At 38.0% G+C, this 24413-nt stretch overlaps 1 long non-coding RNA gene across 1 annotated transcript in view; it reads left to right on the forward strand.

Moving 5' to 3' along the window:
• Positions 1 to 2530: 2530 nt before the first annotated feature.
• The window catches only part of LOC144454502 (uncharacterized), a 47144-nt gene continuing 25261 nt past the window's right edge, over positions 2531 to 24413 (forward strand). Inside the window, exons 1-3 of the long non-coding RNA XR_013482938.1 lie at positions 2531 to 2665; positions 3145 to 3385; positions 6153 to 6225. This is a non-coding gene — a long non-coding RNA (uncharacterized LOC144454502). The remainder of the gene's footprint in view (positions 2666 to 3144; positions 3386 to 6152; positions 6226 to 24413) is intronic.

The raw sequence follows: 24413 nt of genomic DNA on the forward strand, positions 1-24413 counted from the left end.
GAATCTAGGGGTGTCAGCAAAGGCCTGGTAGAGGAAACAGAGTTTGTGTGAGCTTTGAAGGAACCTGGGGTTCCTGTTACTTAGTATAAAAAAAAAGTATTTTTCTACAATAACTCACTTTATTCCATATTTCTGAGAAAATAAATATTAGTAATAATTCCCAACACTTCCCTTACCAATTGAATTTATTGATGTGTTAATTATTGTTCTCATACAAAGAAAAGAATGTCAAAGAAGTTCTTAATGATCCTCACCACCGTTGCCTTTCCCCATTGAGTTTGTCATTTAAAAGGAAGTATTACTGAGTTGCTAAAGCCATGATACTGCGTACTGGCTCCAGCTTGACCATTAGCATTCTGGGTCATCTTGGGCAGTTATTTAATTTTTCTGTGTCTCATTTCCTTTATGTGTGAAATGGAGATAACAGGGCTCAGCACTTACCTCATAAGAGTGTAACAGGGATTAATGAAAGAGTGTTGGGTCAAGCACATTATTCCTTTGATGAAATACACACAGAATATCATTAATATAATTTTTAATATTTTCTGGGGGACTGGACTTGTTACTTCATTGTTATAGGGAACTCCCAGGTAGAAAAGTCCCTCTACCAGTGCAAGTCAGCAATTGCCCTGTAACTTAAAGAGTAAGAGAGTTACCTGTGCCACTCACTGAGAAGTGAAGGGACTTGCCCAGGCTCAGTCAGTTTGTATGCAAGGTAGGACTGAACCTAGTTATTCCTGACTCCACAGTTAGCTTTCTCTCTGTTACAACATACCGTCTAATTTTTAATTTCATCAATTAAAATAGACACTGTGATTTTTTAAAACATTTTTATTTTACTTTTTAAAAATTGTAAGTAAAGCATCACATTTCCAAATACATTTTTTAAAGAATTGTTTTAAAATTTTAATGTAAAAACAAAACAATAAAACTTAAAAGAAAATGAAAAAATAACATACTTTTCTCTTTACATCTCCCACTTCAACCCTAATTTTACAGATGAAAAGAAAATCCAAGGAAATAGTCAACAATGGTCAATAAACATGTATTAAGCACCTACTAGGTGCCAGGCTAAGTTGAGAAATAAAATAATTTAAAAGTGATTTTATGTAATCATAATGAAAAGTTTTACTTAACTCTTAAGATTTGTCATTTGTTTTAGATATACATTTAGGCCATGAATTCATGCTACAACTTCAGTTTCTAAACTGTTTGGCATTAAAAAACAGTTCACTGAATCTCTAGATGTGGAAGAAACCAAAAATGATCATCTCTTCTAATCACCTCATTTTAAAGATGAGGGAAAGATATAACACTCATACAGGTTAAGTGACTTGACCAAGGTTATTAGTAGTAGGGACAAGACTAGGTAGACCCAAGTCTCCTGCCTCTCATTTCAGTCCTCTTTCTACTAAACTAGGTGACTATTTCATATGTACCTGTCAGTTTCAATTTGCCAAAGATAATTCTCCCCTCTTACCCAACTAACAAGTAGCCTAGAAAGAATTTATCTCTGGCATTTTTTTTTGGATAGATTGTGCCATCAAGGAGGCCAGCATTTATAAAGTCTAAAGAGCATTCAGGTGGTTAGCATCATTAATAAGTAAACTCAATTAAAAATCAATTTTAAAAATCATTAAAAGCAAATAATCATAAGAAAGGAAGAATCTCCAGAAAAAATAAAACAATTTCATCATCTACACAAATAACAAATCATAAATGAGATGTATGAAGGATATATAATGCATGCACTGGACTGACACTGACCTTTTAGGAAAGTTCAATAACCCAACTTCTAAATGACTTTCTCTACCTTGCACCTCTGTGTAGGCAAGCATACAGGGTTGTCTTAGCTGTCCAGACTGCTAGCTTTTATAGTGTATGACTATTCTAGTAAAAAGCATATCTTTATTGTTTCCTGTTTTTTAAATTGATTTTTAAGTGAAGGTACTTACTAATGAGGTACTAACAACCTGAATGCTCTGTGTTCTTTATAAACTTATTTTGCAACAATCTGGCCTCTTTGGTGGCACAAGTCATCCCCCCCAGCAAAAAAAAAAAAGGCTAAATGACAAATCCTTTCTTAGCTACTTGTTGGCTGGGTCATAGGGAGAAATCATAGCCTAATGCAGCCCCTCTTCAATGGGGCACTTCAGAGTAGTAATAAACCCCTCCACTTCCATATCCAGTGGAGTTGTATGTAGTTTATTACCATAGCCCTCCCAAGTCAAATGGACACCAGTTTCCAGCCTTGCAACTAGTGCAGCTGGGGTTTCCTCTGCTCCAACCCACTTGGCTGTGTCTTTCTACCTGTCCTTTCCCTGCTGTCTACAGGTCCTGAATGTTATAAAATAGAAAATGTGATGATCTTTGTGTAAGAGTGTGTGTCTGTGTAAAATGTGTGTATGTGTGCGTGTTTGGGTGTAACGGGCCCTCTGTATGGTTGGTTAGACTGTCCCTCAATGTCTTGGCCAATGGCAGGCTGCCTTATATAAAATTAGTGTTTTCAGTCTCTCCGGGTTGCATGTACTGTATGTGGAACAGTGTACAGTGAAAACGGAGGCAGAGCGGCTCTGAGAGCTCCTCTCTTCACTTTCCCATAGAGAAACACTGACTGGCCACTGAGAGAGACACACACACACATTTAACACACACAGGGAAAGAGGTAAGTGCCCACCATCCCCAGCCTCTCCTTTGCGAAACGAGCGAGAGAGGTCCCTTTCCCGACACTTTCTTTTTTTAATACTCACTTGAAAACAGCCGGGCTGCAGCCCCAAGGACTCTTCCAGCAGTAGCAGCAGCAGAAGCAGCAACAGAAGAAGGAGCAGCAGCAGCCGGTAGGGTAGGGTGGACTTGAGGAAGACCGAGGGGGAGAGAGGGAGAGAGAGAGAGAGAGAGGGAGAGAGAGAACGTTAACAAGTCCCGTGCTGCTGCTACCCCGGCCACAATTCCTAATCACTTTCCCCCCCCTACACGAAAACTTTGGATTGGGAGAGGTTCGGGGGAGATGTTCGCCTCTCTTCTGTTCCCCTTGGGGCAGGAGGGGGAGAGGTGAATGCAATGCAATGCATGGGGAGGGAGGGGGGGAATAGTAGGCCAGCCAGTGCCAGGCTGCGTTTGAAACCAGCACCTCTCACCACACAGGCAGCAGCAGTGGAGAGAGGGGCAAAGAGGGAGACCGAAGCAGACCCGGGAGGAGGAGGAGAGGGAGGAGGAAGAGGAGGAGGAGGACTAGGAGTAGGAGGACGAGGAGGAGGAGGACTAGGAGGAGGAGGAGGAAGAGGAGGAGGAAAAACAACAACAGAACCACCACACTGACTGGCAAATTGTGACGGCCGATGAAGCCCCCAAACTTCATTACGGGGGAAAGTGCGTTTATCTGAAGGTTGGTTCATGGCTTGGGAGGGGAGGGAACGGGAAGAGGAGGAAGGAGGGGGAGGGGGAGAGAGGGGTCAGAGGGAATTAGAAGAAGGTATTATTAACATGGGGGTGCCCCCCCCAGTTTATTTATTTATTTTTCTTGGTTTGGTGACCAGGAAAAAGCAGCTCAGTTGTTCGTTCATCTTGAGAGTTGGGGATTTGGGTTTTCCGGCTCCGCAGATCTAATGCCCTCTCACCCTCCACCCTTAAGCAAACGTGCAGTTAGTAGAGAAAGTGGTGTTTCAGTGCGAGAACAGCCGGGAGGAAGGAAAGAGGGAGAGAGAGAGAAGAGGGAGAGAGGAGGGGGGAAGAGGAGGAGAGAGGCTGTGTCAGGATTTTGCATGAATGTGGGATTATGTTGTGTCAATAAGTTTAAGGTGGAGAGAGCGAGGCTGGGGGTGGGGGTGGGGGGGAGGAGGAGGAAGGCCTTCGCTGTTTAAAGTCTTATTTCTGAAGGTAAGTTATGACATTGCATGGTCGCGATGACAGAAAACTTGGAGATCATTTACCCAGGGATGGGGCTGATGCCTTTAGCAAGGGTTTCTCAGCTCTCAGAGGCCACATTCGTGTTACACTGTTATTTGCTGTGATCCGGGTCGCTAGTAAATTACAGAAATCAGACTCGAGCTTTCTTTTCCTTATCCACCTCGTCTCCCTCGCTCGCTCTCAAAAAAAATGTTTTGGGGGGTTATTGTATGAAACTTACATGACTGAGAAAACCCAAGTCTTGTAATTTACAAAGATCATTAATTCGGGGATATGTGACACTTTTATGTGTGAAATATCTGTAATCGTTTTAGCTAAATGAGGAAGGTAAAAATGAAACGATGCAAAAAAAGCTAAGACACAACATGTACGACAGAGGAGGGGGGGTGGAGAGAGAGACGGAGAGAGAAGCTATTTTTTGCTTTCCTTTCTGTAGAAAAGGGAAAAAAATAAAGCGTGCATTCTCCTTCCCTCGCAGTGTGCAGGGTCTAGTCAATATTTTAAGTGTCTGAGGACAAATTAGTCCAGGCGGATCTAGTTTAAAAGTTTCGAGAGGTGGGGTGGAGGTTGGGTTGGGGGGGAGAGAAGTGAGGGAAGGTGGGTGGAGGGTGTGGGGGATGGGGACGAAACAAGCTTTGCTCCTGCTGATGGTCACTGGCCTGGGGCTTTGAAACCATTGCCTGTCCTACTAATGACACGTTCAGTTCACTTCTCCCAGATCCACACACGGGGTTACCTACCTTCCCCGATCTGAGCTAACGTAGACAAGGGTACTTCCCCCATCTGGATAATCGCACGGGGAGAGGCGTTTTCCCCTTCCCTTTAGATTAACCGAGTCTGGGAGTGGGGGGGAAGGAGGGAACTTGTCCTCCTCCTCCTCCCTCCACCAACAGCGCACCACTACCACCGCCTTCCCTGTCCCTACTTTTATGATAACCTCCCCAGGAGCATTCCTCCTGGTCTTTTAATTCTCACCAGTGAACAGCACCGCGCCCGCACACCCCACCCCCGCACTGTGGGGGCACTCCTCCCCCAGCCCCACATTATCACATGCGCTGTATAGGGATGGTCCAAGCAGGGAATGGTATCGCTCATGTGGTTCTAGCAGCAGCACCACCTCCCCGGTGGCAGTAGAGGCAGCAGCAGCAGCAGCAGCAGCAGCAGCGGGTGGCGGCGGGATCATCGCCGGGGCCCGCGGGGAGGAGGAGGAGGAGGAGGAGAAGGAGGAGGAAGAGGAGGAGGAGTAGTAGGAGGAGGTGTTTTCTGCCCAGATCACCGCCAGTTTGATTCCCGACATGTCGTTTGAGAAGGCGGAGAGAAGGGGGAGACCCCACTCGTTGCCTCTTCCTCATTGAAAGGTGTTTTGCAGACTTTTACGCCGGGAGTGAGATTTGCACTTCATTTTTTTCCTCTTCCCCAAAGCAAGATGGACTCTGTTCTGTTTCTCTTTCTGTCTCTGTCTTTGCCTCTGTCTTGTCAGCCTTTAAGATCGACATTTTGTACTAAGATGCAAACTTGATGGTGACCAGCAACAAAGCCTGGGTTAGATCTCTCTCCATTTTAATACTTCCCCTCAATCCCAACCTAGCAGACCCCGATGGCCCTGCACTTGCCACGATTTTGGCGAATGTGTTTTCCTTGCTCGATTCAGATCTCTAATCCGTGGATTGCGATGGGGGTGGGGGGGGAGAGTTGGCGTTTTGACGACTGTTGTAGCTGCTCAGGTCTGCTGGCAGTCGTTACCTGGAACAACTGTGAGGCACAACGTTGCAACCTACAGCTTCTGTGGACGGCGCAGTCTTGGGGCTAGCTATTGATTGCTATGATTTTGTTTCTAGTTTATTTATCCTCGGTGGTGGTGGTCACTTGGGCAAGTTGATGAATGATCGCGGGGAGGTTTTGCGTTGGCAAAATGGATCAACTTTCTGCTTTGTACATATGGGAAGTAGAGGAGTGGAGAGAAAGGGGGAGGGGAATAAGGGTGGTGGAAACCAGCTAGATACCAACAAACGATTGTTGGTCTTACACAGCCCCTGTGCCCTTTGGAGACGTTAGTGCATCTTTTCCCTTGCTGCCTATGATTTCTTTTTCCTGGAAAAGGAAGGTCGCTTGCTCTTTAATAAGAACTTCCTTTAAAAAGCAAGTCTTGAGTTTTGGGGGCTCCTTCATTGTTGATATTGTATCGATTTGGAAATATTGCAAAATGATGGTATACTGATGATCTGCCTTTATTTGATACTTTATAGGTCACTATCACATGACAAAGGCTTCGAGACAGCTTCTTCTTCCCCTGCCTGTAATTTCCATTTGCCTTCCTAGGTAAGTATGTAAACTGTTCATACAGGAAGAGAGAGTGATTATTAATAATAAAATGAGGGTTCTTATAGTTTCTTGTAGGAAGATGCTTTGTCAGATTTTAACATCCCCAAGAGGCATGTCTGTCCTACGTTCCCCCAGTGGATGTTAATTTATGATGCTTAAGGTTCAGCACTTTGGGGGTGGGATTTTTTAAAGATGGTGACTTTCAATGTTATGTTTTATTCTCCCCTCCCCGGAGCAAGTTTAAGAAAAAAATAAACACCTACTGAAACCTTGATTATATGCAAATAAGCAATTTAATTGAGATTGAACTTTTAGCACAGTAGGTGAATGAGTAGGCTATGGAAAGAACCCATCTTAAATTAAGTTCTTAAATTCAGAGAATACTTCTGAGAGACAGGAGTCTATCAGTTGAAACTGTTGGTAAAATTTATATTTGATGATTCTCCAGAACTCCCCCAAAACTCAAGTAATTTGTACAGGAACTCTGTTACTGTAGTGATTGACATTTGCACAGTGCATCATCCATCTCATCCCTCTTTCTAAGTAATCTATGTCATTTGTGAAAGTAACTATATTTATGAAGAATAGTTCATCTAGAGAGAACAGTGTATTGAAAAGCAAATGCAGATGACCATATTATTGGAACTTACCTCACATACTATGTGTTTGGAGAAGTTTCAAACTTTGGGCAATGTGTTAAAAAAACATTTCAACTTTGAGGTTATATGTATTTTTGAAGATCTGCCATCCCTGCTTTCTCACCAAAGAGAAGCAGTAGGTGGTTGGCTGCAAGTTTCTAGTGGCTGAATTACAGAAGTACAAGGTGAAAATTAAGGATTCATTGAATATTGTAAGTTAATATAGTCATCCCAGTTGCTAAAGAACTTGCTTATAAATCTATTCCTCCTCCAACTCATCCTAAATAATAGCACAGGAGACTATATTATCTTTAAGTTGTGGTTAAATGGAGATAAGTAGTTCCTCAAAACTGTAAGACAGAGGTTGGTAGTTTATAACCCCCTAGAGTGGAGAAAGAGGTGAGATTTTGTGAATCAAAAGGAGATTTTGAACTCAGTTCTTCAGGAAGGAAAAATCTGTGGCCTGTCTTTCTTCATTACTTAGCTTTCAGAACTTTGTATATGCCAGTGAAACTTTGTGTCTTAATGTTAAGAAAAATTGTTTTCAAAGATTGGGTTTTATCTAACAGCAAAATAATGGTGACATTATTGCCATTTTTTGTAGGTCATAAGGTCTGTGCAATGCAAACCCATGTTCACAATACAGTGAAATATTGTGGAATGACAAATGGTGAATTATTTAATATAATCAGTGGTGAAAGTTGGTTAAAAAATAAAACCCTAAAATGATGGTTTCTGCATCCTTGATTTTTAAAAGCCTATTTCAGAAGGCGGCAACTTTTGAACATAGGACAGAAGTATTGAGAGTGTATTCCTGGTTACTAAAAGACATCATATTTGTATATGTGAGACTTAGAATTTTTTTTTTCACTTTAGCTAACTTTTAATGTGAGCTCTTTTCTCAATAGAAGTATATTTGACCAACTCAGACGTGAATATGCAGATCATTAATTTGTAGAATAAAAACTATCTGGATGAAATATTCCATTTCTCTGGAATATCAAATAAGTAGCTCATCAGAAAAGATTTTAAAAGAACAATTATGGGCTTTGAATTCAGAAAAGCAGCACTTCTGATGAGATATAACAATGATCTAAAAAGGACTCAATGAATTATAGACTCAGAGAATCCAAGAACTGGAAGGAACCTATGAGGCCAACTAATCTAGTTTCATATATGAATAAGGATCCCCTCTATAGCATATACAAGTCATTCAGCTTTTTCTTGAAGACATGCAGTGAAAAGCAACCCAATAGCTCCTGAAGATACTTGTTCCACTTACTAGATAGCTCCAATTAGTAGGAAATTTTTCTTTACATTAAGGAAAAATCTGCCTCTATAATCTCTACCCATGTCACCTATTGGATATTGTTCCCTAAGTCTTCTCTTTTCCAGGTTTAAAATTGCTAGTTCCTTCAATTTCACTTCTTATGGCATGAACTTAAGGCCCTCTTCATTATGTTGATTGTATCTAAAATGCACTTATCCCAGTAATGATGAACCAATTTTAGTCTTTAGTAGAAGTTTAGTAAAGAAATTTTTGTTTAATTGCTTCTGCATAATGAAGAATTTTCCAAATTAATGACTGAACGATTGGTCAGAAAATATTCTGCATCTCTGTATTGATTACTAAAAGTATGATCTTTATATACATCTTAAGTTTAATTTTAATTTATGAAAAAAAAGATTTTGTATCTGATATCTCTTTGTGCAGTGTTTTTAAAGGTGTTCTGGCAATGTTAGAGAACCTTTCACCCAAGACTTCATTGCTATTTTTTTTAAATGATCAGATACTCTCCCTATATCATTAGTTTAGGGCCCTTTAAAAAAATTTTTTTAAAAATTTTTCTCTGTATAGTTGGCCCCTGTATAGCCTATAGGTAGTCTTCTTTCCTAAGATGACTTTCCATCTACTTGATATGTATTTTGTAAGTTCTAATTTATTTATGTGTTGTCTTCTAGATTCGTATATAAGCTCCTGGGATGGGGTGGGGGTGGGGGGAGGAATTGTTTTTGCCCTTTTTCTCTTCAGTATTTAGCACAGGGCCAGGTAAATCACCAGTACTTAGTAAATTTTTATTTGTTGATTGATTGCAGTTGGGGTGGGGGGAAAAACTCAAGTGAAAAGTATACGGATTCCAAAATATATCCTGGCTTTCACTCATGATTTAAAAAGTTACTTAGTACTTTTAATCTTGCTACCTTTCATCATTATTCAGAATTTTACCAAGATAGACGAGAGATTTCCTTAGATGTTGAAGTCAAAACTTGGGCTATATGAGAACTATCTTGTTAAAGTAATTTGGGGGGGGGGGAGTGTCATAAGTAACTATGTAATTGATTGTGTTTTCTAAAAAGAGTAACAAATAAAGGAAAACAACTTGAAATAGTGTTTCACAGTTTATAAAAACTTACCTGGCATCTAGAGTATTAATAAATGTTATTTATATAGAATTTGAAAATTAATTGCCAATGCCAATCACTAACCTAAGTCTTCTTAAAGTAGACTTTGTTCTTACACATGTTAGGGTGCTGATATCATGTTTTACAGTGGGTTAAATTATGAGCAGTAATTTCTGTCATGTTAGTCACTACAGTAGAATTTTAAAAGCTTCTAATCATTATCTCCATTAAAACATTCAGAAAATAAACTTCTCCCAAATATGAATATTCCTTAAAATATAAAAGAAGTCCCTTTCATGATGTTTGCTTCTAAAAGGAAGGAAAATGTAAGAGAATGTTGAAATTCTTAAATAACCGAAATCCATCAGCTTCATTTGGGCATTTACATTGCCATTCATGAGGAATAGCTACCTTTAAAGTTTTAAAATTACCTTCTTAACTTCAATAGATCCTGAACTTATGAAGTAGATTCTTTTTTTCTTGTATTGTAATGTTAATGACAAAACCATTCTTTGGCACTTCATTATTTAATATTTACTTTTAAAAGTCCTTGTTGAAGTTCACATGGCCTATAAGTACTTTCCAAATGTCTTAGCTAAAATCTTTCCTCTCATTTTCATTACCTTTCACTCCAAGCAAGGAGTTAGAGTCAGGTTCACTGTGTTTAAAAATAAACAAAAGGAAACCTGCTCCTAAAAAAATACCATTTTTTCCTCTGTTTTGTCAGTGAATGTTCATGTGTACTTCTTCATAAGTGTTGGACTTTTGAGGGTATCACTAAAAATTCCAGTGCAAAAATATATTCAGGAAAACTCCATGCATATACAGTAGTATATTTTCATTTGAATTTGAAGAAAAAAGCATCATAAGTACTGAAATAATAGCTATGAAGAAATATAAACAAATGCCTCTAGCAAAGAATTATATACATTCTTAACATGTTCATCAACAGAAGAAAAATTGGAGGGAAAGAATCAACATTGGCAATGAAACATATATATATACCTACATATGCAGATGATTCTTAGATATAAAATCACCATAAACAAATAAGCTATTAAAAAGTAAGAAAGATGAAATTTTTAAGTAGTTACATAGTATCAGCAAGTGAAAACTATATGGAAAGCCAAATGAAAATCTGAAAGTAAAAAGTGTAATCTTGTGAACATTTTATAAAACAAGAAACTTGGGAGCATATGTCAAATAATTTGTCAGGCAATCAAATGAGTAATTAAATACAGTAGTAACACATAGACCTAAAGTGAAGCTGTTAATAAGAGAATCAAAACAAAGAATTAAATGCATTTATTTTATCAGGCACATAGAAAAAACCACATTTTTCTTTTTTTGTATTGAGTATGAGATGCCTACAAATCATTTTGATATCTTGTAACTCTTGAATGTATTTTCATATAATTTTATATATTAAAGTTGTTGATTTTTGTCCCCTAAATAGACTGTAAAGCCCAATGATGGGAGATATTGTATCTTATTTTTTTATTCATTCATTCATTCGGCAATCATTAACTGTCTACCATGTATAATAAACTGTGCTAGGCGCTAGAACATAGAAACAAACACATGTGGCTTCCCTCAAGGAGCTTACATTTTACTGAGGAGAAAAAGTACATCCACAGATGGGTCAATACAAAAATACACAAAGTAAATACAAAATGATTTTAGGTGGTAAAATGAAATGATGGATCAGGAAGGCCTATGGTAGGAGACTATGCTTGAACTAAACATTGAAGAAAGCTAGACTTTCTAGGAGGCAAAGAAAGTGCATAAGAGGCATGGGTGAGGACTGTGCTCTACAGGAATGGAGGTAGGACATGGGATGCCAGGTACAGGGAGGAGTAAGTAAGCCAATTTGATTAACATGTAAACTTCATGAGGGGTAGTTGGAAAGATAGGTTGGAGTTAAGTGCATTCCATGTGCCATGTACACTGTGTTAAGTACTGGAGATTGAAAGAAAGGCAAACATGTGGTTTCCACCTTTCAAGAAGTCACATTCTAATGGAGGTGACCAGGTACATGTATACGTACAGTGTAAATGGAAGTTACTCTCAGTGGGAAATACGAGTGGAGGGGAGGTGGAAGAAAGTAGAACCAGGAAAGGTCTCTTGTAGAAACAGTAGGAACTTGAGTTAATTCTATAAGGAAGCCAGGGAAGCTAGGAGGGAGAGCATGCCAGGCATATGGGACAACCAGTGAAAAGCCATAGCACTGAGATGAAGTGTTGTGTGTGAGGAATGGCAGGTAGGCCCTCATCATGTGAAGAAAGCATGAGAATACTGGAAATTTAGGGAAGGACAAGGGTAGGGAGGGCTTTAAATGCCAAATAGAGGTGTTTCTATTTTATTCAGGAGACAGTAGTAGAGAACTGTCATGGTATGCCTTAGGTGTTAGTAATTTCAGGTTAGAAGTTGAATGGAGAAAGTTTGAAGGCGAGGAGATCAATTAGCAGACTATTTCAACATTAAAGGCAAGAGGTGATAAAAGTCTAGAATTAGGGTGGTAGCCTTGTGACTGGACAGAGGTGAATGGTTGTTAATATTCTAAAGGTATATTTGAAAAGACTTGGTAAGAGATGGAGTAATGCAGAGAGTTGAGGATGAGTGTAAGGTTGCAAACCTGAACAGGAAAGATGCTGGGACCCTTGACTAAAATAGGTTAGTTTGGAAGAAGGGTAGGTTTGGGGGGAAAGTTAAAAAATTTTGTTTTATATATTCAATGGTAGATATTCAGTAGGCAATTGGTAATGCAGAAGTACATTAGGGCAGCTAGGTGGTGCAGTGGATAGAGTGCTGGACCTGGAGTTAGGAAGACCTCAGTTCAAATGTGGCCTCGGAAACTTACTAGCTGTGTGACCCTGGGCAAGTCACTTATACCCGTTTGTCTCAGTTTCCTCATCTATAAAATGAGCTGGAGAAGGAAATGGCAAACCACTCCAGTATCTTAGCCAAGAAAAACCCAAATGGGGTGACAAAGAGTTGGACATGACTGAAATATCTCAACAACAACAAAAAACAACAACAAATGCAGAAATGAACTTCAGGAAAGGCAGAGACTAGGGCTGGGTGTATGGATTGGTATGGTGCGTAGAGATCAGAGGTGAACCCTTGGGAACTGATGAGATCACCAAGAAGGATGAGAGGGAGCCCAGAGTTAGGAGGTGGGACGTCAGTGATTATACAACAGCAATAGCAGCAGCAGCTGCAAGAGTAGCCAGTCAGCCAGCGGAAAAGAACCAAAAGAGAGGCGTGAATTCAGAGGATCTGTGACCTGTGTTCAAATCCTGGGTCTTACGGTCTTTCTGGGCTTCATTTTCCCTATATATAAAATGAGAGAGTTGGACTGAATGGCTTTCTGTCTTCACGTGCCCTTTTATATCCATGTGGAACCCAAAAAGGTGAGAATGTTTCCAGGAGGGCAAGAGGGGTCATGTTAAATGTTGCATAGCATGAAAGAAGTCTGATGGATTTGGCAATCTGAGTTTGTTGGTCATCTTGCAGAGAGCAGTTCAGTGAGTGATGAGTCCTGAAGCTAAGCTGGAATGGGTTCAGAAATAATACAAGAGGAAGGGAATAGAGGCAGTAAGTATATATGGCTTTTTTCCCCAAGGAGTTTGGCTGTAAGGCAGGGGGTGTTGATATAATAAATAATAATAATAAATATTTAGGTAGTACTTGAAGGTTTGCAAAGCATTTTAAAAACACCACATTTTATCCACATAACAACCCTGAGTGCTGTTATTATCCCTATTTTACAGATGAGGAAACTGAGGCAAACAGGTTAAATGACTTGCTCAAGGTCCTATATCCAGTAAGTGTCTGAGGCCAGATTTGACCTCAGGTCTTCTTAAATCCAACTCTTGTGCTCTATTCACAGTGCCACCTCTTTGTGTAGTATTTTGTGTCTTTCCTAGGATAGCAGGTGCTTAATAAGTGTTTGTTGGATAAAATGAATGAAGTAGAGAGGAAAGAAAGGAAGATGTGTGAGAGCTTAATCCTCAACAGGATATACAAGACTTGATTTAAAAAACAAACAAAAACAACAAACCCAAAACAGACAAACCTTAAGAATTGTAGATAATACCAGAGGACATGTAATTCATAAAGGAAATAAAAAGATCATATAGATGAAGTGAGGCAGTCAAGAGGGATAAGCTGGGTTTGAACACAATCCTATTTTTTCCCATTGTAGCAGTACATACTATCTTGTGTTACAGTTATTTGTTAATATTATATCATCCCTACTTATCCTACAAACTCCTTGAGGCCTGGGATTATAGCATATTCAGTCAACTCATCAAGCACTAATTAACTTCCTACCCTGCAAGGCATTGTGCTAGGCGCTAGAGATACCATGACAAAAATGGAAGCAATCCCTGCCCTCAAGTAATTTATATTTTACTACATCTCCCTTATTAATTAGCAAAAAGCCTTGATTAGAATGGGAACTCAATAAATTTTGGATATTATAATGACTAAAAAGGTAGATCCGGAGGTAAGATTCGGTTAAATTCAATTCAATTCTACATTTATTTACTATGTAGCTATTGAATTTAAGTAGAGTGGAATATGAAGAATGCTGAACAGATTATGAAGGATAGAAGAAGAAAAGCTAAAAGATGTCTTACGTGGAAAAGTAGAAAGCTTAAAAAGGCAAGGAATCCCAAAGTTAGGGTTCTTAATAGCACTGTCATAACTGTTCAAATAATGTTATCCAGTGCATCTGAATATTTCTCCTATTCCATCAGGAAATTAAGTATAAAAAATCACTCCAGCGGGCAGCTAGGTGGCTTGTGAATGGAGTACCGGCCCTGGAGTATGGAGGACCTGAGTTCAAATGCAGCCTCAGATACATAACACTTACTAGCTGTGTGACCGTGGGCAAGTCACTTAACCCCATTTGCCTCATCAAAAAACCAAAAAAAGTCACTCTATCTATAGGAACATCAGTATAGATTTAGTGTCTTTCTAGTTCATACTTTTTGGCTTTAATAATGTTTTCTCTGAAGGTTCTCATCACTTTTCTCTTTAAGAAAGTCATGTTGAATTGTCTGCTTAGAACTTCCCCTTTTGCCTTAATTCCTCAAAAGAAAATAGAAAAGAAGAATAAGTATGAATAAAAGAAAAAATAATTATATAGAAAATTTTAAAAAATTATAGATGATGTAAATTATGTTGCATATGGAATTTATTGAGATAGAATTATAGATGAGTATCTGGGCATTGTTATATTAAGAATTGATTCAAACTAGTTAATAGAGGGCAATTGTTAGATTATAGTTGAGCCGGTATGCAAAATTATTTCCTTTTCATTTCTGGTCAATGGGACTGTCTTTCAAAAACTTTAACACCTTTGATTGAGATTCTAATAGTACATTGAGTAGGTCATCAACTCTCATGTTAGCAGTATGGTTTCTTATGGCATTTTCAAAATGCTGAATCATTTCTAAATTTTCTTCCCATCTTCCAAAGCTATCTGCATGTGGATGAAATTCCTATTGACAACAAAGGGCACTTGGGAAATGAAACAAAATGAGAAAATAATTCTCCCTATCCAGTTGTCAAGCAAGCTTTGGTTGCTCTTGGAATTGTCTGCATAGTGAGCTAGTGATATACATCTAGGTTCACATGCATCCATATAAAATCTCTTGTTGTCTTGATGAATTTGCTCTTTTTATATGCCCTGTAAAAATTTGTGAGTGTTGCTATTTGTAGTTTACCTTTTCAATCTTAATTGATTTTTAGGAATAGATATATAGGTAACAACTAAAACATAAACTTAAATTCCAAAACATAACTTAGATGCTAAAATTGTTTTAATGTGAATTTGATTCTTGCAGAATTCATAGCAAGTGTGTTTTGCAGCTGGGATTTTAAGGCCAGAATGACTAAAGATGCCAGTAATCTTTATGAATTTTCCTGAATGGACTAAGATAAAAGCAGTATTTGTATAGTTTTGTTATTAGGATGATGGAAAGATTGAAAAATTTCTTAGGAGTTGTATCTAATGTGATTTGTTTAAAAATCTCCAAATAGAATTTCATGTTGAGAGTGTGTCTCTCCATACTTTTTAGGGAGGTCTGACAAAACACTCTTTTAGTGTTTTGGCTTTCTATACCAATAGATATTTCTCCAAATAATTCTCTCTCTTTTTTTTTTTTGGTAATAGAGATCCTTCTCATTTTGATATTGGGAATTTTACCAGAAAGAATTAATGGAGCTAGAAAGCTGGTAACATCCAGACCCTTTTCTAAGGAAAGTAATAGAGAAATTCTCCCATTAGTAAGACTTTCTTTTTTTGTTTGTTTGGTTTTTTTTAGTGAGGCAATGGGGGTTAAGTGACGTGCCCAAGGTCACATAGCTAGCATGGGTCAGGTGCTTGGTCTGAGGCCGGATTTGAACTCAGGTCCTCCTGACTTCAGGGCTGGTGCTCTATCCACTAGCTGCCCCTATTAGTAAGAATTTCTAAAGCCCCTTTTCTGTGGGTTATGAACTGAATTAGGTACCAAGTAGCAAGTGAGGTGCCCAACTCATCCTAGTTAGTACTATTAGATAGAAACGTCTCAATAATAATATATGGTCTTAACATTTATTGATTACACTGGCACACTATTATAAAAGAACCATTTTTTTTTGTGGAGTTATTTCCTAGCTAATGTTCTGTCATCTGTGTATGATAAAATTGATGAGCATGATTATCTGAGACTAGAATAATTGAACGATACGTGAATGTTGCTATAAAATAAATTTCTGCCGTACTTATTTGTAAAAGTAGTAAGTTATTGGAAATAAGAGAATATTAAGCTAATTTTTTTTTTTACTTCTCATTAGCTGTATATGTTCAAGCCAAAAGTTCATCAGTGCTGAAAATGGTTCGCAGGGATTTCTAAATCACTACATAGATGACATTCTCTACAACTATGTTTGGTAGATAATATTTTATGAAGTGTATTTTTGGACACAAGTACATAAATCATTTTAATAATACAAAGTAGCATGCCACTGTTTTGTACTGTTACTGAGGCCCCTAGTCAACCAAAATTAAATTTATTTTGTCTTTTCTGATTTGTCATCATGAGAATCAAGTGCAGATTTGGGAGACAAAAAAGTCCGTCTTCCTTGTGTATGATTTTTTTTTTCTTAATGCACTTTATTTCCCCCTTTCCTTCTTGCTGATTCATGGAAGAAGATACAGTTTTCCTTTACCTATTTTTGGAAAGTAGTTTTTATGAATGATGATTCTAAAATGAACATACTTTCAGAGCGATGCCATTGGACAAATAAAGATGTTTTGCAAAGATTAGTTCAGGATTGGGAGCTTAATTAGATTTGTGAGTATTTACCCCTCCCCCACTTTTACTTCATATTGTTCTCAGATAGTTTGAGACATTGAAACTCTTAACCTTTCTAATATATTCAAATTTCATCCTGCTCCATGGGTCACACGATGTGGAGAATATGCACTCTAATAAGTACTTCTGTAAATGTTGTTGAGGCGTAGAAATGCGTATAAGCTTTATTACATGGAATGTGGTCTGCTCTAGCTCTGGATTTACCCTGACTGCCACTGCACGGATCTCTAGGAAAGAGTTGGTCTGGACAATGGGATGATTTTGTTTTAAAAGTAGGCGTCTGTTCCTAACTTTATTTTTATTTAAACACTAGTGGCTGCCTGGTGGCTCTGTTTGACTTAGGGGATATATATGTGTGTGTGTGTGTGTGTATACATATATATATATGTGTGTGTGTGTGTGTGTGTATACATATATATGTATATATATATGTGTGTGTGTGTATACATATATGTGTGTATATATATGTGTGTGTGTATACATATATATGTGTATATATGTATGTATATGTATATATGTGTGTGTATACATATATATGTGTATATATATGTGTGTGTGTATACATATATATGTGTGTGTGTGTGTCTGTGTATATATATGTGTGTGTGTGTATACATATATATATGTATATATATATGTATATATGTGTGTGTATATATATGTGTGTGTGTATATATATATGTATATATATAGGTGTGTGTGTATACATATATATGTGTGTATATATATATATGTGTGTGTGTGTATACATATATATAGGTGTATGTGTATACATATATATGTATATGTGTGTGTGTATACATATATATGTATATATATGTGTGTGTGTGTATACGTGTATATGTGTATATATATGTGTGTGTGCATACATATATATGTATATATGTGTGTCTGTGTGTATACATATATATGTATATATATATGTGTGTGTATACATATATATGTATATATGTGTGTGTATACATATATATGTATATATATAATGTGTGTATACATATATATGTATATATATGTGTGTGTATACATATATATGTATATATATGCATATAAGTATTCTGTGCTATTTTCTGCTAGGATTTTAACAAAATTTTACAAGCATTTGTAAATGCTTTGCATAAAATTAGTTCTATCAACATGTGTGGCTTAATTTACATTTATTGTCACAAAAAGTCACACTTTACCTTGGTAATATGAATAAAGATGAAGAAAAAGTATTTTATTGCAGTTCTTTAAAGTGGATAACAAATCTGCTAAATAATGTTAAAAATGTATTTATATGACACCTCTGAACCAAATATTTGGGCCTACTTATCATGTGCCTATAAAATGACATATAATGTCTATTTATCCTATCACCTATAGGAAATGTAGTATAGTTAATTTATATAATAGAGGACTATAAGGAGGGGAGCAAAGGTTCTCCTCCAGTTACTTGAAGTTAATCAGTCGGTCAGTCATCAAGCACTTATTAAGTGCTTTCTGTGTCCTAGACAGTTGTTAGGCGCTGGGGATATAACCAGAAAGAATCCCTACTCAAAAGAATTTTACATTCTAAGGAGAGAGAGAGACAGAGAGGGACAGAGAGAGAGAAAGAAAGAGAGAGAGAGAGAGAGAGAGAGAGAGAGAGAGAGAGAGAGAGAGAGAAGTCTATATTTAAACATATGGCAGAAAGATAAAATTAACAAATACAAATACATAGAAGGCAGTTAAATGCAAGGTCACTAGCAAAAGGGTTATTAACATTTGGGGGGGTCAAGAAAGGCTTCATACAGATGATGATGCTTGAGCTATCGCTTCATGGAAGAGGATTGGGACTCTGAGGGGGAAGAGGTAAAGAGGGAGTACATTCCAGGCATGTGAGACATCCTGTACAAAGAAATAGAATTGACACATGGAGTGTCATGTGGGGAACGGAGACAAGGCCAGTTAGCATTGGGAGGAGTAACGGCCCTGGAACAAGGCTGAGTTAGGGCTAAGTTGTGAAGAGCTTTAAAAGCTAAATGGAGTTTGTAATTTTATCTTGGAGGTAATAGGAAGGCCAGCTATGGGTTTTTACTCTTATTGATGCATTCTATTTTTACATTACAAACATTTCCAGAAGACCCCTACCCCATGTATACTGTCTTTTAACAAATTAAAGCTATTAAGCAAAATTAAGAGTACAGTGACCTCATCTGAAAATGAATGAAACATTCACACCTGTAGCCCTCTCTACTTTTTTTTATTTTTTTAAATTATATTTCATTTTTTTGACAGCAAAAATCTGCCTTCCCTCCAAATTAATAGTACTGTCATGAGCCAGGTAGTTGTTAACGGTAGATAGAACACTGAACCTGGAAGCAGGAAGATGTGAGTTCATACGCAGCTTAGACATTTACTAACTCTGTGACCCTGTACAAGCCACTTGTATCAGCCTTAATTTCCTTATCTTTAAAACAGGAACAATTGTATCTATCTCCTAAGGTTGTTATGAGGACAGAATGTTATAATATTTATAAAAAACATTTGCAAATCATAAGGCACTGTATAAATGTTAGCTACTGTCATCATCATCGTCATCATTATCATTACTGAAGTTCTTTCCATGTGATCCTCTGTACTTTTACTTGTCTGGGTGTGGCTGAATTGATTTCCCTTTACTCTGAAGTGTAGCTACTATGAGGACTTCTTTAAAGTCATGGCTAATATTTTTATGTTTGGGTTATTGTATCTTGACATTTGTGCATTTTCCCCCGATTTTATTTGTAGCTCTTTTTTTGGCTGGTTATATCTGGATGCTAGCCCAGTTTGGATTCAAACTTTGTTTTAAAAATATTGTGTTCAGTGTCCCAGATACTGAGCCAGGGGGAGCTTTAATAACAAACAAATACATTCATGAATCCAATCATAAAGAAGTGCCCAATCTGGGAAAATATTTCTCCAAAAGCTAACATCATCTATACTGACCCTTTCATTTACATCAAAGGGGGAGGAGATGGAGAAATAAATTGTGAAACCCCTCTTTACTTTGTCCTTCATTTGGGTCATTTAGCATCAAGGGGCAAAAAAAAAATTCAAATCTAAACTTTTGATCAGCTCCATGAGCTTTATGAAATTTAAGTTCAATTCACATGTATTTATTTTGCACCTGCTATGTACAGGCCATGTGTTAGGTGCTGACAGGGATACAGAGTTTTAATAAGACATGGTCCATTTCCTAAAGGGACAGTCATGGGGAGGGGGTACTTGGGAGTGGAGGCAGTTTTTAGAAACTTTTCCTATGGATATTTGTCCTTGTAATTTCTTTAAACGGACTTTTACTATTCTCATAGAATAATATGGAGCAATAATTTTTGTTTTAAAAATGGTAACACTAGTTACTTTATCATCTGTATCAACTCAGAGATAATGGAAAAGGATGGAATGGTTCTCTTCACAGCTAAAAACTTTGTTAAGAGTGGGCACAGACAGGCTTTGGCCATTTGGTCAGTGAGGCATAGATATAAGCATGTGGATACATGGAGTGCTAGTAATTAATGATATGACAAATTGTGAAGATTGAGCAGCATGTCAGAAATTCAGTTGGGCTTTATTGTACCTTCATTATACTGCTTTCATAGGTGGGTCACACGAAATGAGGACAGACATCGTGTCGTTTTCATCTTTGCATTTTCACTGCCTGAGAAGCAGTGTGGTATAGTAGAGAGAGTGTTGGCCTTAGAGGCAGGGAGAGCTTGGTTGGAATCCCTTCTAGGATGCCTGCTTTGTAACTATTGGCAAGTCACTTAACCTCTCTCTAAGATCATCAACTAAATTAGAAAAGGGTTGTAATCTATATCAGTGGGAGGAGTTCCCACCCGATTGATCTATTGAAGTGTTAATTTAGATACAAAACACCTTGCTAGGCACTGAGTATATGTCAATACACCATTGGTGCAGATTGCCACCAATACCTGCTTTCTCATGTAATGCACCTTTTGGTACCGTTCCCCCCATAAATCCTCCACAGGAAGTCCTCACGGTACAATGGGATCTGTCCTCTTACGTCTTTTGACACGATCAATGTGGCATGCTGTCACACCTCACTCGTGATACAGATACACTCTTGCTACTTTGCTTCTCCAGTCACGCATTTCTTTGATGATTTCTTTTATGCTGCTTTTTGTCCACATTTCATTGTTGGTATTAAGCTCTAGCCTACTTACACCCACCATGCATTTCTCCATTGCACTTTGGGTGACCTGTAGTTTTGATGCTTCAGAGATTTCAGTATTCCATGATTCACAGTTACATAGCATCACCACAAGATTATCGATGCTAAAAGTATAGATAGGTTGCTGTATTAGAGAGAAATCTGGGTTCCTTGAAAGCACTGATCAGTTTCCCAGATGAAGTCCCACCCACTTTTTTCCCCTCCTATTCAATTCTGTGCCCAGCTTATTTTCCATTTGAAGGTGTCTGGCCATGTTGTACTAGCTCTATGTCCTGTTCATCCGGCTGCGCATCATAGTCTGGACAACTTGGGCAGAATAGTGCTTCTGGATATCATTTAGAAGCAGTTTGTAGTGTTGCAGGGACTGGATGTAATCAACACAATGCCATCCTCCAACAGGAACATCTGTAATACTCACCATCCATTGGGAATCCCTCCTCCATATGGACTCTACCATGGACATCCGCTATGACAGTAGCAAAAACCTTTAGCAAGCATATGCTTTCCTGTTTTATTCCTCAATTGATGTAAATATTTAGAATATTGCCAAACAAAAAATAATTTCTCTTATGTTTATCAAGGAGTTTTTTATGATCTTAACATATGCATGGGAGACCCATATGCCTACTTTCCTATCTCTGTAAAATTCCTATAAGAATCATTTGAACACGTCATGGGCATTTTAAATGAATATAGAAGGGAACAGGCAAGTTTCTCCACATCATCTTCTGCAATGGACTACATAATTATAGTCGCACAGTTGCCCAAAAGGTGAGGTGCATATAAGCTCCCAGTGTTATTTTAAGGTTCTCTTCCAACAAGATGCCTTGCACATAAAAGGTGTTTAATAATGTTTGTCAAAGTGAATCTAATAGATTTAATATGTGTGATTAGCAAGATGTCTGAGTGGTTAGACATCTTGAATTAGGAAAACACTGATTCAGATCTGGGCACAGACACTTACTAGTTATGTGAGTTTGGGCTGTCTCAGTTTCCTTATCTGTAAAATAAAGATAATCATAGAACCTACCTCCCAAGGTTGTTGTGAGGATTAAGTGAGATAACATTTGTAAAGTGCTTTTCAAACCTTAAAGCTCTGTATAAATGCTAATATTATTATTACCTATGGTAATAGATGGCAGCTAAGTGGTGCAGTGAATAGAGTACCAGGTATAGAGTCAAGAATATCTGGGTTCAAATCCAGCCTCAGATACTTACTAGCTGTGTGACTTTGGGCAAGTCACTTAACCACTATTAGCCTCAGTTCCTCATCCGTAAAGTGGGGACCCACAGGAGAAGGAAATGACAAACCATTTCAGTTTCTTTGTCAAGAAAACCCCATGGGCAGGTCCATGGGTTCACAAAGAGTTAGACATGCCTAAATAACCACTAGATAGTTGAAATGTCAATGCTAATATTATTAGCTACTGTTAGCTACTATGGCAGCTAGTCTGAATGGTGGGCTTCAGAAATGGGGATAATCAATGCAGTTATACCTTTCTTCATGCGATTGATTTATTCCTGAAAAATTATTTAGAATTTAAATTTTTAAAATTGAATCATATTTCTTATTGACATATTTTAGAATGTTTTATATCCTTTTCTAATTGATCTTTAGTTGTTAATGGCCTGTAACCCTTTAAATTCTTCCCTTTCCAATCATTTGCTGTCAGAAATGAATGTATAGTGGGGCTACTAATATAAGGAATCTAGTAGTTATTTTTCTGTGAAATGAAGACTTTTTTAAATGCTGATTTCTTCTGTAAGTTAACTATTTAGTAAGTCTAGATTTTCATAAATTATGCTTTATTAAATGGGGGTTCGTTTGTACAGAGATTTACAGTGGCATACTTCAGTGTTCAGAGAATAGGTAGATTGTGCCAATATAGTATAATTGAGTCAGACTGGGCTTGTGTTAGCTTCATGCTTTTATTATGCACAAATTTGATGAATGATCTAATTTATCAAGTAACGCTGTACTTTGAGTCTTACTGCTTCAGGTACTAGGTTTGGGGTAGTAAGAATGATGATTATTATGATAATAACTCCTTTGTATAGCACTTTAAAGTTTACAAACTATTTTCCTCATGAGACCCCAGTAAGGTTTATATTACAAATTTACAATTCCCTTTCTAGAAATGAGAAAACTGGTACAAAGAGAGATGAAATAGATTTCCCAGGGCCAAAGAGCCAGTTAATGTTGGATGAGGGATTTGAACTCAAGTTATTCTGACTCTTTCCATTATGCCATACTGCCTCTCATAGGACAAGACTGGATAGGACCAAGCACCCATCTAAGTAGGAGGGGGCATGGTAATTGCTGTAAGGTGAGGCAAGCAAGGGCAGCTAGGTGGCAAAGTGGCTAGAGCACCAGGAGACTTAGCTTTCTGAGTTCAAATCTGGCCTCTGACACTTAGTAATTGTGTGACCCTGGGCAGGTCACTTAACCCTGTTTGTCTCAGTTTCTTCATCTGTAAAATGAGCTGGAGAAGAAAATAGCAAACCACTCTGGTATCTTTGCCAAGAAAATCCCAGATGGGGTCACAAAGAGTCAGACACAACTGAGCAACAAGAAGCCAGGGCCAGAAATGGCGGGATGAGCATCCATCTAATAATTCAGGAAGCATTTATTAAACATCTATTATGTGTCAGACACTGTGCTAGATTCTGTACAAAGAAAAATAAAACTAACTCCTTCCCTCAAGGAGTTTACATTCTACTGGTACAGGCAGGTGCCATGAATCCAGGCAGGCAAGCAAAATGCTGAGTCCAGGAGATTAGAGATTATTAGCATTAGTGACATTGTTGGTAACTTCTGTTGGGGGGAGTGTCATTAATTGTTGTTCAGTCGTGTCTGACTCTTTGTGACCCCATTTGAGGCTTCTTTGGCATAGATACTGGAGTAGTTTGCCATTTCCTTCTCTAGTTTACAGTTGAGGAAACTGAGACAAACAGGGTTATGTGACTTGCCCAAGGTCATACAGCTAGTTAAGTGTCTGAGGCCAGATTTAAATTCGGGGAGATGAGTCTTCCTGATTCTAGGCCCGGCACTCTATCTGCTGTTGCAACTAGCTGTCCTCGGTGTCATTTGTCTTCTGCCTCATTTTGTGCTACATTTTGGGGGTGGGTAGTTCCAAGCACATAGCTATCGGTGATAGGTCTGAAGGAGTTAGGAGGTCTTACAGGTGAGTCTGAACCTGGCTGAACAGAGATGCTAGAATTGCTTCTTAGAAGTGGTTTGAAGACTCAGCAGTGTTTCAATAGGTTCTCTTGGTGAACCACTACAGCAAAATTAGTTAGATACTTATTTCCATGGAGCTTTATCAGGTGTCTTTTATTAGCATTATATAGGCAATCAATAAAAGGTGTCTGCAGTGGCCTTGTTTGATCTCTTTCCTGATCACACTTGCCTTCTCCATCTCAGTCTTTCCTGCCTTGTACTATGAGTATCATTAGAGTCAGAATTCAAGTTACAAAGAATAAAAGGTAATTTGTCTTTTATCTTTACTTTTTGGTATTTCTTCCTTTAGCCTTCCTCTTTTAAAAGCAGAGGGAATGTCTCATTCTGTCCTCAGAAAACAAATG

Source organism: Phascolarctos cinereus, unplaced genomic scaffold (genome assembly GCF_003287225.1).
Source record: "Phascolarctos cinereus isolate Bilbo 61053 unplaced genomic scaffold, phaCin_HiC Scaffold_726;HRSCAF=1367, whole genome shotgun sequence".
Lineage (NCBI taxonomy): Eukaryota > Metazoa > Chordata > Mammalia > Diprotodontia > Phascolarctidae > Phascolarctos > Phascolarctos cinereus.